The following is a 15,791-nucleotide window of genomic DNA, read 5'->3' as shown; positions in this document are numbered from 1 at the left end:
GTTCCCGATGTTGCGGAAGTCCAGAACAAGGGGGTCACAGTTTAAGGATAAGGGGGAAATCTTTTAGGACCGAGATGAGAAAACATTTTTCACACAGAGAGTGGTGAATCTCTGGAATTCTCTGCCACAGAAGGTAGTTGAGGCCAGTTCATTGGCTATATTTAAGAGGGAGTTAGATGTGGCCCTTGTGGCTAAAGGTATCAGGGGGTATGGAGAGAAGGCAGGATACTGAGTTGGATGATCAGCCATGATCATATTGAATGGTGGTGCAGGCTTGAAGGGCCGAATGGCCTACTCCTGCACCTATTTTCTATGTTTCTATGATCTATCTCTCCCTCCTAACCCCATTCTCCTGCCTTCTCCACATAGTAAAGATACCCGTACTAATCAAGCATCTATTGGTAATTTATATGTGTGGAAACACCAAGGCTTCCCATTATGTTTTTAAAACTTCCCGGGCACTTTGATGGAAAATACACACATGGTTTCCCTATTCCTGGGTAATCCTGCAGTTGTCCACCGAAGATAGACACAAAATGCTGGAGTAATTCAGCGGGACAGGCAGCATCTCTGGATAGAAGGAATGGGGTGAAGAAGAGTCACGACCTGAAATCTTCTATCCAGATGTGCTGCCTGTCCCACTGAGTTACTCCAGCATTTTGTGTCTATCTTCGGTGTAAACCAGCATCTGCAGTTACTTTGTGCACAGTTGTACACCCAGCCAGCAATCCAGGAAATTAGAAGAAACCATGGAAGAGTTACATTCAAGAATCAGGCAAGGCACTCACCAAGTTCCAAGGGAGAGCCAGCACTGGCACCTACTCAATACTGTGGGAAATTGCCCACACACACCTGTTCCCAGCATTTTGTGTCTAGCTTGGATAGAGTGGATGTGGAGAGGATGTCTCTTTCCTAAAGGACGTTCCTTTAGGAAGGAGATGAGAAGGAATTTCTTTAGTCAGAGGGTGGCGAATCTGTGGAATTCTTTGCACAGAAGGCTGTGGAGGCCAAGTCAATGGACATTTTTAAGGCAGAGATAGATAGATTCTTGATTAGCACGGGTGTGGGGTGTTATGGTTAGAAGGCAGGAGAATGGGGTTTGGAGGGAGAGATAGATCAGCCAAGATTAACAGGTGGAGTAGACTCAATGGGCCGAATGGCCTTATTCTGCTCCTATTACCAATGATCTTACGAACTTTCCCATAAAAATGGGACTGATCCATTTCACGAGATGACCCCCCTTATCCATCCAGCCACAATCATGAACTATATTATGGACGGTATTGCCACACTGAGTCCACGCCGACCAGCGATCCCAGTCCACTAACTCTACCCTACGCATGTGAGGGACAATTTACAATTTTACCAAAGCCAATTAACCTAAAATCCCGTGTCCCTGGTGTTGTAAGGCAGCAACTCTACAGCTGCCCCGGAAGAATCATCTTGCGTACACTGCAGCATACGTGTGGAAAGTTACTGACGTTTTATGCATGAAATGAATGAGTTCACGGATTTATTTTCTGGAGAGCTGTAACCCAGTACATTTACAAGCATTGGTCCCCTCACATTATAATGCCATTTGGCATGTTAGTAGTAAAACTCTCTCAAGAATCAGAATGCTGATTGTTTAAATTAGATGTTACTAAGTTATTTTAATAGGTCATCTGGAGAAGAAGGACTGTCTCATTACATATTTAAAACAAGCCTCACAGAATACTACTCGTGTAAAACTAGACTTTTAGTGGTTAATGTTTTACACAGCTTACAGTTGCTGTTATTTTAATCTCTGCCCTTCTAGATTTTTTTTTAATGTCACCAGTTGCATATAGTGGCATGCTTAAGGGAATAAATTATTTTAGTTTATTTTGTATATTTAGCTGGATCACGGGGTCGTCGATGACCATTTGTGACTGTTTATCACCGTAACACAGTTTAGTTTAGTTTAGAGATACAGCGCGGAAACAGGCCCTTCGGCCGCCGACCAGCGATCCCCCGTACACTAGTTTAGTTTACCGTTGTGTTCAAAAGGGAACTGCAGATGCTGGAATATCGAAGGTACACAAAAGAAGGGTTTCGGCCCGAAACGTCGCCTATTTCCTTCGCTCCATAGATGCTGCTGCACCCGCTGAGTTCCTCCAGCAATTTTGTGTACCCTAGTTTAGTTTAGTTTAGTTTAGTTGTAGTTTGGAGATACAGCGTGGAAACAGGCCTCTATTGATGAGCAAGTCGAGGATCCAGTTTAGTTTAGTTTAGTTTAGGGATACAGCATGGAAACAGGCCCCTCGGCCCGTTGAATCCGCGCCGACCAGCGATCCCCGCACACAAACACTATCCTACACACACTGGGGACAAGTTACCATTTTTACCGAAGCCAATTAACCCACAAACCTGCACGTCTTTGGAGCGTGGGAGGAAGCCGGAGCACCCGGAGAAAACCCTTGCAGGTCACGGGGGGAATGTGCAAATTCTGTGCAGCCAACACCCGTAGTCAGGATCGAACCTGGGTCTCTGGCGCTGGGAGGCAGCAATTCTACCGCTGCGCCACCATGCCGCCCTTATTTGGGTTTCGAAGTATTAATATTGCAACTGGTCTGAATATCCTTGGAGTTATGATGGCTTGCTTTAAAATGTTGTGGTGATTTATTTGCATTTGATATTTACTTCACAAATGGGACCAGGGCATTCCAGCTACTCATTCTGTGAAACATGAGCTATTCCAGAAAGTATGCAATTACTGCTCAACATTTATGTTGCGCCACTGCTGTGCGCATTTTCTTACTTTCCATTTGTAATTAGTTGGTCATCTATTACGAAAGTACTTGGCAGGAGAGCTGTTATATGTTGGTTTGAAACAGCCAGAAATAGTCTGAAAGTGTCACTTGATTATATAGAATATCTTTCCAGGAAACTGGCCAACGAGATATCCATTCTCCAGATTCCAAACCACAATCAACAAATACAATCACAGAACTAACAATTCACCATCCATTGGAAATATAATAAAATAGGTTTTGCCAGCATAACAATGTCTGGTCATATATTTCATGCTCGTAAATTCACAAGTGATAGGAGCAGAATTAGGTCATTCGGCCCATCAAGACTACTCTGCCATTCAATCATGGCTGATCTATCTTTCCCGCTTAATCCCATTCTCCTGCCTTCTCCCCGTAACCCCTGACATACTAATCAAAGCAAAGGAATAGATGATATTTCGGGTCAAGAACCTTCTTCAGACTGAGATATAACTTTAGGGTGAGAGGGGAAAGTTTAAAGGAGATGTGCGGGGCGGGGCAAGTTATTTATGCTGAGGGCAGTGAGTGTTGTCGAGGGTGGTGGTGGAGGCAGCTACGAAAGTGGCATTTAGGAGGCGTTTGAACAGGTGCATGGATAGGCAGGGAATGGAGGGATGTGGAACACAGGCAGGCATATAGGAATTGGTCTGCACGTCAGATTTGGAAGGGCCTACTCCTGTGCTGTGCTCTTCTATGTGGGTGGCACGGTGATGCAGCGGTAGACTTGGAGCCTGTATGGAGTTCTGTATGGAGTTTGTACGTTCTCTCCGTGACCTGTGTGGGTTTTCTCCAGCAATCCCGGTTTCCTCCCACATTCCAAAGACGTACAAGTTTGTAGGTTAATTGGCTTCGGTAAAAGTTGTAAATTGACCCGTGTGTGTGTTGGATAGTGTTAATGTACAGGGATTGCTGGTCGGCACGGACTGGGTGGGCCGTGGGACCTATACCCACGCCGTATTTCTAAACTAAACTAAGCTATGCTCTACATTCTATGCTAGTATGTCCTATTACACATGGATGCCACTGGCTTGTAGGGTTGCCAACTGTCCCATATTAGCCGGGACAACCGTATCGTATATATTGGACCGCCCTTGTCCCGTATTTGACTGCTACTACTCGGGTCGAGGGGACTGTCTGGTTGGAGCGCCGCGTCCGGCCCCGCCTCACCCGTCCCGACGTAGTGCAGCCCATGGAGTGCAGCAGCAGCTCCTCGCCCGTGGCCCAGTCGGTCGGCAGCCCGGCCAGCTGTCCGACCTTCGGACCTTCACTTACCGCCAACACCACCACCACCCCTCCTTCTCATGGCCGATCATCGCTTCATGAGTTGGATGGGGTGCCGGGCTTTGCGCGTGACGTCGCGCCCGGGCCAAAACTCCTCAGCTGGCCCGCCAGCTGGGCTTTGTGTGCAGTCCAACACCCGGGCCAACTCATCATTCACCCAGCCATGGCCGAGTCGGTCAACGAATTGCTGTCGGGAATTTGTCCCTTATTTTGACCTTTTGTCCCATAATTGGGAGTGTGAAAGTTGGCAACCCAACTGACTTGGACGTTCACCTTGTCTAAAACATTCACCACAGGTTATCGTCGCAGGTGGTCTTAACATTCAAAACAATGTCATGGCATGAAGTTGTTCTACTTGTCCTGTATATGTTTACTAGGGATGACAAATTAAGCTGGGGCTGGTGTGTTTATATTTTAATAGTGTTACAAACCTTAATGCCTGCCAAAATGATTTTGCCGGGCATGAAATACTAATTATATACATGTAGTCTCCAAATCCATAATGACAGAATATAATTGTACAAAGAAAGAAGAAAACGCTGAGGATACACAGCAGGTCAGACAGCGTCATCGGAGAAAGGAATGGTGTTAATTGCTAGATAGACACAAAAGGCTTGAGGAGCTCAACGGGTCAGGCAGCATCTCCGGAGAAAAGGAATAGGTGACGTTCCGGGTCAAGGTATTCATTAGCTGGGCCACCGAATATAATAGCCGGGACCTTATGGCGTTATGAAACATTATAAAGTTTTAAAGGCACCTGATTAAATTTGATCTCTGTATGCTTCGTTGTCACCTTCTCCTAGCTAACAATGATCTATACATTTTCCTCTTTGATGTCTTGTTTTCACACCTTACACTTCCTTTTCTCTGTGTCTCCCTCTCCCCTGACTCTCAGTCTGAAGAAGGATCTTGATCCAAAACGTCACCTATTCCTTCACTCCAGAGATGCCGCCTGACCCGTTGAGTTACTCCAGCATTTTCTGTCTATCTTTTATAAAACATGAGTTAGGACAGTTTAGCTAATGTAGTTTAGTTTAGTTTAGTTTAGTTTAGTTTAGTTTAGTTTAGTTTAGTTTAGTTTAGTTTAGTTTAGTTTAGTTTAGTTTAGTTTAGTTTAGTTTATTATTGTCACATGCATCGAGGTACAGTGAAAAGATTTTGTTATTTTGTGCTATCCAGTCAAAGAAAAGACTATACATTGCTACAATTAATCCACCCATAGTGTAAGGACAAAGGACAAAGGATAAAAGGTACAACATTTAATGCAAGATAAATTCTGATGAAGTTCGATTAAAGAGAATTCAATGGTCTTCAATGAGGTGGATGGGAGGTCAGGACTGCACTCTGGATGACGAGAGGACCATTCAGGTGCCTGATCACAGCTGGGAAGAAACTGTCGCTGAATTTGGAGATGTGCGTTTTCACACCTGATGGGCGAGGTGAGAAGAGGAAGTGACCGGGATGAGACTGGTCCTTGATTATGCCGGTGGCCCTACTGTCAGCATCGGTGGAGGGAATGGGCAGGTGGCGTCTCAGCTCTGGACCCTTCTTCAGACTCAATCTGATTGAAGAAGAGTTCAATCCGAAACTTTGTCAGCCAATTCCCTCCACAGATGCTGCCTGACCCGCTGAGTTCCTCCAGCACTTTGTGTTTTTAGAGTAGACACTTAGTACTTAGTCTGGATATGGTCAGCTTCTGTGCTTTAACACAAAAGCACAGTGGGACAGGCAGCATCTCTGGAGGGAAGGAATGGGTGATGTTTCGGGTCGTCACCCTTCTTCAGACTGAAGGGTCTGAAGGTGTCTGTGCAGTATGACTCCATGATTAAAATGTGCGGCAGGTTTGTTCAGACTTTAGAGATGCAGCACATAAACAGGCCCTTCGGCCCACCGGGTGCGTGCCGACGAAAGATCACACTGTACACGAGCACTATCCTACATAATAGGGGCAATTTATAAGTTTCCCAAAGCCAATTAACCTACAAACCTGCACATCTTTGGTGTGGGCGGAAACCGGAGCACTCGGAGAAAACCCATGCGGTCACGGAGGGAACGTAAAACTCCGTACAAACATCACCCACAGTCAGAAGCGAACCTGGGTCTCTGATGCTGTAAGGCAGCAACTCTACCGCTGCGCCACCGTGCCGCCCTGGCCATTCAGTAAAACTATTTGCATTCAGTGAAAAAGTAACGCAAGATTCTCGTTTCCTCTCGCTTTAATTTCCCTCGCTCAATGACCTCTGTGTCCCCGACCTCTAACACAGCTCCAAGTAAAATTTTCCATTAACTCAAGGGCAGGCACCTCCCCATCTGACTGGGCACATTCCCCTTTCACACCATCTCCAGAAGAAAGCAAAAAGTAATAGATTCATTTACACAGATCTATAAAGAAATGCTCAAAGTTGGCACAGTGGCCCACCAAGTTCACGCCGACCCGGGATCGATCCTGACTACGGAAGCTGTCTGTACGGAGTTTGTACGTTCTCCCTGTGACCTGAGTGGGTTTTATCCGGGTGCTACGGTTTACTCCCACAGTCCAAAGATGTACGGGTTTGTAGGTTAATTGGCTTTGGTAAAGCTTGTAAATTGTCCCTAGCGTGTAGGATAGTGCTAGTGTATGGGGTCAGCATGGACTCGGTGGGTTGAAGGGCCTGTTTCCGCGCTGTATCTCTGACTAAAACTATACTAAAACTAAACTAGTCCTTCATTGTGTGATTATACAAGTTTGCAGTGCAAATTTGACCTTCTGATCAGATGCAAAGAGGAAAGAAGTTAGTTTATAACTAGCCATTGGGTAATAAATGTAAAACGATGTTGATTTACTAGGGGTAACTTTCACAATTTATCCTGTGAGGGCAATTCATAAAGCTGCCAATGAACTAAGTATTTCATTACTTTTAATTCTAATTTAATTAGTCAAGTGTGACAAACAACTGGTTTCCGTATAACAACTCAGTGGGCGGCACGGTGGCGCAGCGTTAGAGCTGTTGTCTCACAGCAGCAGAGACTCAATTTGATCCCGACTGCCCGTGCTGTCTGTGCGGAGTTTGTACGTTCTCCCCGTGACCGCGTGGGTTTCCTTAGGGTACTCCCTTTTCCTCTCACATCCCATAGGCGTGAATTGGTTCATTGGCCTCTATAAATTGACCCTATTGTGTAGGATGTGAAAGTGGGATAACATGGTACTAGCGTGCGGGTTTAGTTTAGTTTAGTTGATACCGCGCGGAAACAGGCCCTTCGGTCCAACGAGTCTGTACTGACCAACAATCCCCGTACAGTAGCACCATCCAACGCACTAGGGACAATTTACAATTTTTACCGCAGCCAATTAACCAACAAATCTGTACGTCTTTGGAGTGTGGGAGGAAACCCGAGCACCTGGGGAAAACCACGTGGTCACGGGGAGATCGTACAAACTCCATACAGGCAACTCCATACTCGGTGGGCTGAAGGGCATGATTCCACGCTGTATCTCTAAAGTAAAAAAGAGAGACACAACGTGCTGGAGTAACTCAGCGGGACAGGCAGCATCTCTGGAGAGAAGGATGGGCGCCCTTTCGGATCGAAGCCCTGCTTCAGACTAAAAAGTGAAATAAAAACGAACTCCACCGAATGCAAGTGACTGGATTTAGCAGGCGTTTGTGCAAAATGAATGCTTCAGCAGTGGAGTCCAAATATATTAGAACGATATTCCTATATAAGACTTGCTGCTCAGTGCTTTGCATTTACTATTTATTTAATTTTCAACGTGTTTATGTAACAAAGCTCCGACTCATCGCTGTCTGGAGAGCTCAAATTGTCTTGTCAAGGCCAGGATAGAGTGAATGTGGAGAGGATGTTTACACTGGTGGGAAGGTCTAGGACCATAGACCACAGCCTCAGAATAGGACAGACCATTAGAAAGGAGACGAGGAGGAATTTATTTCGTCAGAGGGTGGTGAATCTGTGGAATTCATTGCCACAAAGGCTGTGGAGGCCAAATCAAAGGATATTTTGATCGATTCTTGATTAGTAGGTTATGGCATGGGTTTATGGGAAGAAGACAGGAGAATGGAGTTGGGAAGGAAAGATAGATCAGCCATGATTAAATGGCGGAGTAGACGATGGGTCGAATGGCCTAATTCTGCTCCTGGATTTAGGAACCTGTCCTCAAATACACAGTATTTCAGGGGAGACGTTTTCAAATTTCTATCGTGCTTTATGCAAAAGAAGTGTTATCTGACCTTTATACCTATTGACTAAGATTTAAGTTTTAATGTACGTTTGATGGTGCCTGCTCCTCCCACATACCACAATACTTAATCTATTCCAAAGAACAGAAGTTTATGGTACAAAAAAGATTGGCCAGCTGCCAAAGACGTACAGGTTTGTAGTTATTTGGCTTCGGTAAAGATTGTAAATGGTCATTATTGTCTATCGGATAGTGTTAAGGGCCTGTCCCACTATACGAGTTTACCCAAGAGCTCTCCAGAGTTTAAAAAAAAAATCAAACTGGTGGTAAGTACGTAGAATGTACGTAGCGGGTACGTCAGAGCTCGGGACGTCTCTTAGCGGCTCGTAATGCTAACGGCAGGTACTCGGGAAACGCGGTAAGCTAGTGAAGTTTTTTCAACATGTTGAAAAATGTCCACGAGAGCCCCGAGTACCTACGACTGGCTATTACCGTAATTCTCCGAGTTCGAATCAGGGGAAACTTGGCAGAACTCTTGAATTACCTCGTACAGTGGGACAGGCCCTTTAGTGTATGGGGATCGCTGGTCGGTATAGATTTGGTGGGCCGAAGGGCCTGTTCCATGCTGTATCTCTGAACTAATAAACTATAGGCAACCAGTGTATTTCTGCATAGCCTCAAACAGTTAAAGACAAGCTTGACAAAGCAGTAGAGTTGCTGCCTTTACAGCGCCAGAGACCCGGGTTTGATCCTGACTACGGGTGCTTGTCTGTACCGAGTTTGCACCTTCCCCCTGTGACCTGCGTGGGTTTTCTCCGGGATCTCCTGTTTCCTCCCACATTCCAAAGATGTACAGGTTTGTAGGTCAATTGGCTTGGTACAATTGTAAATTGTCGCTGGTGTGTGTGTGTAGGATAGTGTTCATGTGTGGGGATCGCTGGTCGATGCGGACTCGGTGGGCCGAAGAGCATGTTTCCACGCAGTATCTCGAAACGAAACTAAACTAAACAAGCTACCTACAGTAAAGCTCCAAAGCCAAGATCCTAACCTGCAACAGCTCCTCCCATCCGTCTCATTTGTGCTTCTAGCTACAAGACCACAATCCATGGTGCATGGACTCACATCTTCCAATGTCTAAACCTACGGCATATCCGTGCACCTTGGCGTCAGATCATCCTGAAGTTTGTTTCTTTGCATTGGCTGCCATGCCATCAGTTGTCAAGGATCTAATCTCTGGGATTTACCTCCTTAATCACACCACCTCTCTTTCCTTTTTTAGAAAAAAATCACCCATAAGTGCCCAGTTCGTTAATCAATTTCCCTCACAGTTTCATACGTTCATAAGTTATAGGAGCAGAATTAGGCCATTCGGCCCATCAAGTCTACTCTGCCATTCAATCATGGCTGATCCATCTGTCCCTCCTAACCCCATTCTCCTGCCTCCTCCCCATAACCCCTGACACCCGTTTTGTTGTGTTATTTGCCAACTGGCTCATCAAAAATAGTCTCCTTGACCACCTGGTTCCCAATAAAATCGACCTATGGGCAGTTTTAAATCTATCATGTGGAGGAAGAAACTGCAGATGCCAGATCACACCAAAGATAGACACAAAATGCTGGAGTAACTCAGCAGGACAATCAGCATATCTGGATAAAAGGAATGGGTGACGCGTCATGTGGAGACCCTCCTTCAGACTCAGGGGAGAGGGAGACACAGAGATATGGAAGGGTAAGGTGTGATAATGAGAAATCTATCATTCACTGTTTTCTTATTTATAGATTTTTAAATGATTCCAGAATTTGATGAACGGATAAATTATTGTTGCTTTGCTCCTGGCCTGAGATTGTCTCTTGGCAAAATATTTTTTTCAAGATTTAGATTCAAGATTCAAGATTCAAGATTCAAGAGAGTTTATTGTCATGTGTCCCTGATAGGACAATAACATTCTTGCTTTGCTTCAGCACAACAGAACATAGTAGGCATTGACTACAAAACAGATCAGTGTGTCCATATACCATTATATACGTATATACACACATGAATAAATAAACTGATCAAGTGCAAATAATAGATAATGGGCTATTAATGTTCTGAATTATGTCCGAGCCAAGTTTAATAACCTGATGGCTGTGGGGAAGTTGCTATTCCTGAACCTGGACGTTGCAGTCTTCAGGCTCCTGTACCTTCTACCTGAAGGTAGCAGGGAGATGAGTGTGTGGCCAGGATGGTGTGGGTCTTTGATGATACTGCCAGCCTTTTTGAGGCAGCGACTGCGATAGATCCCCTCGATGGAAGGGAGGTCAGAGCCGATGATGGACTGGGCAGTGTTTACTACTTTTTATAGTCTTTTCCTCTCCAAGGCGCTCAAGTTGCCGAACCAAGCCACGATGCAACCGGTCAGCATGGTCTCTACTGTGCACCTGTCGGAGTTAGAGAGAGTCCTCCTTGACAAACCGACTCTCCGTAATCTTCTCAGGAAGTCGAGGCACTGATGTGCTTTCTTAATCTGCACACTGTCGACGGCTCGATTATAATCATGTATAGTCCTTCTGCTGACTGGATAGCACGCAGCACAGAGCTTTTCACTACACCTTCGTACATATGACACTAAACTAAACTAAACATAACTAAACTAAACTAAACTAAACTAAACTAAACAAACTTGTACATTTCAATTTAGTTCTAAATATGTAATGATAACCTTAAAGCTAATCAGTGGACAAGCAGAATAACCCACGGTGTTTACATTTGTTCTATTTAGAAGCTTCTTTTTAATACCAGAGACCCCTTTTTCCAGGTTATTTTTGGTTATAAATTTGAATACAATAACTACTCACTCCATGTAATCTGCATGACCCCAATCCATCGAGTCGACCCATATTTCAGGACCTTTACATTCTACAGGGAAACAATTTATCCATAAGCCTTTACTTCCGCTTGCTTGATTTGAGTCACGAATCAAACTTTTGCGAAAGTGTTTGAGAGTTTGGGCTTCACACAACCTATAATTACAGGGGATCACACAAAGACCCTCCTACAAGCGCGGTGAAATGGATCTGTCAATCCTAATGGGAAATCGCTTGTCCTGGATAACCCCCTCAATTATCCCCTTCGCTACTGGCAGCTTCGATCACCGCATCGCAGGTGGCTTATATAAAACTGGCGCCGGGCCCGCATTTAATGATACGTTTCAGGTGCAAGGTCATATTAGCCAGTGCTATTCATGTGAAGTCCGATTCTGAACGTTTTAACCGGCATTCATCGTCCCCCCCCCACCCCGACTTTTAACAAAGCTTAACTAAAGAAAGGGTAAAAGTCCAAACCGTTCCTACCTTTCACGCAACTTCCCGTCTCACCTCCGGGTTTACCGTGAGGAGTTGGGGAAATGGCGCTGCCTGACCGGTGGATACTCTGGTGCACCGGGAGTGTCACTGGCAGCCTCTCAGTGGTCTGTGAGCATCAGAGCTCCTTGTTTGCTCATTGCTAGTAACGAGTCTGGAGCAGCGCTTAGGTTAAACATTGACACCTCCCAGAGGAGGCTGTCTTTCAAATCCTGGCTTGAGGGTTCGGGTTGATAAATTAATCGGCCGCCTGCGTCGTACGAACGGATAATTCAAGGTTATTGAACCCTCGGGGAGGAGGGGTGAAAGGGGGGTGGTTGGGGAGGCTGTGTAAGGATGCTGTGAGAGAGGGGGTGGAAACAAGGGAGGATCCAGGTAACGATCGACAGCGTTTAAAACAAGGTCTGCATGTTACCCCCTGTAACACCTGATCAGGGTAGAAATTCAGGCACTTACAATGTTTAATCCTTTTGTAGCCGCTCTACTTATCAAACCATAGAAGTTGCATAAATATTTGCTGATAATAATCTGATGCAGTCAACTAAAGATAAGCATCGAGCCAGGACACTTGTTTCTGAGAACAAAGACGTATTTAAATCTTTACCTGCTTACCCCTGGACTTGGCACAGGGAATGGCAATCCAATTCATGTTAAGATGAGTGGGACGATCAAGTGTATTATAAGAGTGGACTTGCAACTTGAGTCCCATCAAAAAGCCATTGTGTGTGTTCTGTTTGGAACTGTACAAGGCTGTTGAATTTATCACTGCTAACAGATTGCACATTTTCTGCAGTTAAAACCCTGGGAAAATCTGCACCGTTTTATTTCCAAGTGAATGGAAAGTAATCTTGTTACACAGAACAGAACAACCACCAAGATGCCTGTGAAATGGTGGATGCCCTTGTCAGTAACGATGCAAATATGGTTGAGTAGACAAAATATTATTGAGTGATCAGCAGCGAGCAAAGAGTTGAACTGAAGAGTAATATTCGTAAATATTAACAATGGCAATGTGCTTTTATGATAATAAGGCTAGTTTGGGGCGGCACGGTGGCGCAGCGGTAGAGTTGCTGCCTTACAGCGCCAGAGACCCTGGTTCGATCCTGACCATGGGTGCTGCCTGTACAGAGTTTGTACGTTCTCCCTGTGACCATGTGGGAGTTCTCTGGATGCTCCACTTTCCTTCCACACCCCCTAGACATACACGTTTGCAGGTTAATTTGTCCCTAGTGTGTGAAGGATAGTGTTAGTGTGTGGGGTCGGCTGGTCAGTGCAGACTCGGTGGGCCAACAGAAAGTACCCGTAGTCAGGATCGAACCCCGGTCTCTGGCGATGTAATGCAGCAACTCTAACGCTGTGCCACTGTGCCACCATTTGTGTAACTATTATCTTTTTCAATACTTTTGTATTATTTACTTTGAGCCAAAAACTAATAATTATTTTAAATATGGTTATTAGATACTTGCTAAATAAAGCTATTAACAGACTTAAGGCAATTACATGGGCTGCGGTCACAAATCAGTCCTGATCTCATTTAATGATGTAACATCAGAATGGCCTGCGGCCTAAGACTGTTCCATCTTTAACGGAATAAAACAGAATTAAAAGCTTTTAATTCCAAAGGTAATGCTGGCTTAAACCTGAATGACATTAAGAGGATCTGATTACCATTTTAACAAAGGCTTGAGTGAAAAGGTTGCTGTCATGATCCACCTGCCTGGACTTGATCTCCTGGAGATTGTGTTCCTTTTAGGTACGAGCCTTCTCACCGGGACGGAGGTGGAACGTGTTTCCAGCTTCAGGTTTCTGAGGGTCAACATCTCCGATGACCTCTCTTGGACCCACAATACCTCAACTCTGGTCAAGAAGGCTCACCAGCGTCTCTTCTTCCTGAGGAGACTAAAGAAGGTACATCTATCTCCTCAGGTTCTGGTGAACTTCTACCGCTGCACCATCGAGAGCATCCTTACCAACTGTATCACAGTATGGTACGGCAACTGCTCTGTCTCCGACCGGAAAGCACTGCAGAGGGTGGTGAAAATTGCCCAACGCATCACCGGTTCCTCACTCCCCCCCATTGAGTCTGTCCAAAGCAAGCGATGTCTGCGAAGGGCACTCAGCATCGTCAAGGACTGCTCTCACCCCAGCCACAGTCTGTTTACCCTCCTACCATCCGGGAGTCGCTACAGGTCTCTCCGTTGCCGGACCAGCAGGTCCAGGAACAGCTTCTTCCCTACAGCTGTTACATTACCTAACTCTGTACCTCGGTGATTGCCAGTCACCCCTCCCCCCCCCCCGGACACTCCTTCCCCCGGAAAAAATTGCACCACGACGATTGTATGTACGTATATATATTTATTGATCATATTCTATGTTCGCTCTTCTGGGGAGATGCTAACTGCATTTCGTTGTCTCTGTACTGTACACTGCACAATGACAATAAAGTTTGAATCAAAATCTGAATCTGAATCTGTATCGAAAGGACCGAGAATTATTGTGAGCAATTTTGGGCACCATACCTGTGGAAGGATGTACTGGCACTGGAGAGGGTCCAGAGGAGGTTTACAAAAATGATCCCAGGAATGTGTAGGTTAACCTACGATGAGCATTTGGTGACACTGGGCCTTTACTCGCTGGAATTTAGAAGGATGAGGGGAAACCTCATTGAAGCGTACCGAATAGTGAAAGGATTTGATAGAATGGATGTGGAGAGTATGTTTCCACTTGTGGGAAAGTCTAGGACTAGTGGTCATAGCCTCAGAATTAAAGGACGTTCTTTTAGGAAGGAGATGAGGTGACATTTCTTTATCACAGGGTGGTGAATCTGTGGAATTATTAGCCACAGAAGTCTGTGGAGGCCAAGTCTGTGGGTATTTCTAAGGCACAGATAGATGGATTTTGATTAGTACAGGTGTCGGAGGTTATGGGGAGAAGGCTGGAGAATAGGGTTAGGAGGGAGAGATAGATCAGCAAATGGTGGAGTAGACTTGATGGGCCGAATGGCTTAATTCTTTTCCTATCACATGACCTTATTACCTTAGGTTCCTCTGGGACTCCCGGGGAAAGGACGCTCATTAAAAAAAGTTTTTCACGCAGAGAGTTGTGAATCTGTGGAATTCTCTGCCACAGAAGGCAGTGGAGGCCAATTCATTGGATGTTTTCAAGAGAGAGTTAGATTTAGCTCTTAGGGCTAAAGGAATCAAGGAATATGGGGAAAAAGCAGGGACAGGGTAATGATTTTAGATGATCAGCCATGATCATTTTGAATGGCGGTGCTGGTTCGAAGGGCCGAATGGCCTACTCCTGCACCTATTTTTCTAGGCTTCCTCCGGGCAAGCGGACATCTTATCAGGACAAGTGGGCAACTCCCGAAAGCTAGGCTTCCCTCTCTCTTCCCACATCACTTGCCTGCATCAATTGTCCCGATGCAATGTATTCTCCTTATCGTTGGCTGAAAACCTCAATCTCACCAGATTTCATCAACTGGACTTTCCACCAACTTCTGATTGTTTCGATTATATTGATGAGGACCAGACATGAGCAATCAGCTATATCTTGATTGTTCTGGTGGTTCATCCATGAGTTTCTGAGTTCTTCCCTTCCCTTTACTTCCCATCCCATTCCTCCCTTCCCATTTTTTCCCTTCCCCTCCCATCCCTATAATCCTTTCCCAGCCTGCCCTTCCCTTCCTGTCCCTTCCTGTCCCTTCCTGTCCCTTCTCTTCCCTTCCCCTTCCCATCTGATCAATTTCTTTCCAATCCCAACCCATCGAGAAGCCCCATCATCCTAATACCTGGAAAGTAATATTTCAATGGATGATGCTGATTGATCGGGAGGAAGAATTATTTGGAACATATTACATCTTCGCTCTGCGCAGCCTGGTTTGATTGTGTTTCAAGTTTTGTAGAATGGATGTTCTATTTGTAAAGTGAAGTAAAATGCCCCACATTGGGTGAACAGATGGAACTAATCCAAAGATTAAGTAGGTCCATGAATGAGGCTCAATAAAGTAAAGGAAGTAGAAAGAAAGACGAGTCAGCTGAAATGACTTCCGTGAAAACTTATTAACGTGTACGAAGTATTAACTCTTTCAGACTCTATGTTGTCAGCTGTTAATTTCCAGCATTGTGCCTTCTTGACAAAAGAAATTTGAAGAAGTGTCCCGACTCGGAACGTCAGCTGTCCCAGTTCTCCAGCGATGCTGC

The 15,791-nt window shown here is 45.2% G+C and overlaps 1 protein-coding gene across 1 annotated transcript in view; it reads right to left on the bottom strand.

Annotated features, from left to right (window-relative positions):
* The window catches only part of kcnj16 (potassium inwardly rectifying channel subfamily J member 16), a 65,881-nt gene extending 54,166 nt beyond the window's left edge, over window positions 1-11,715 (bottom strand). Inside the window, exon 1 of the mRNA XM_033044300.1 lies at window positions 11,578-11,715. The gene's annotated coding sequence lies outside the window, so the exon portion shown is untranslated. The remainder of the gene's footprint in view (window positions 1-11,577) is intronic.
* Between the last annotated feature and the right edge of the window lie 4,076 nt (window positions 11,716-15,791).

Source organism: Amblyraja radiata, chromosome 26 (assembly GCF_010909765.2).
Source record: "Amblyraja radiata isolate CabotCenter1 chromosome 26, sAmbRad1.1.pri, whole genome shotgun sequence".
NCBI lineage: Eukaryota > Metazoa > Chordata > Chondrichthyes > Rajiformes > Rajidae > Amblyraja > Amblyraja radiata.
The sequence above is the reverse complement of the archived record's forward strand: the minus strand, read 5'-3'. Positions and strand labels throughout refer to the sequence as shown.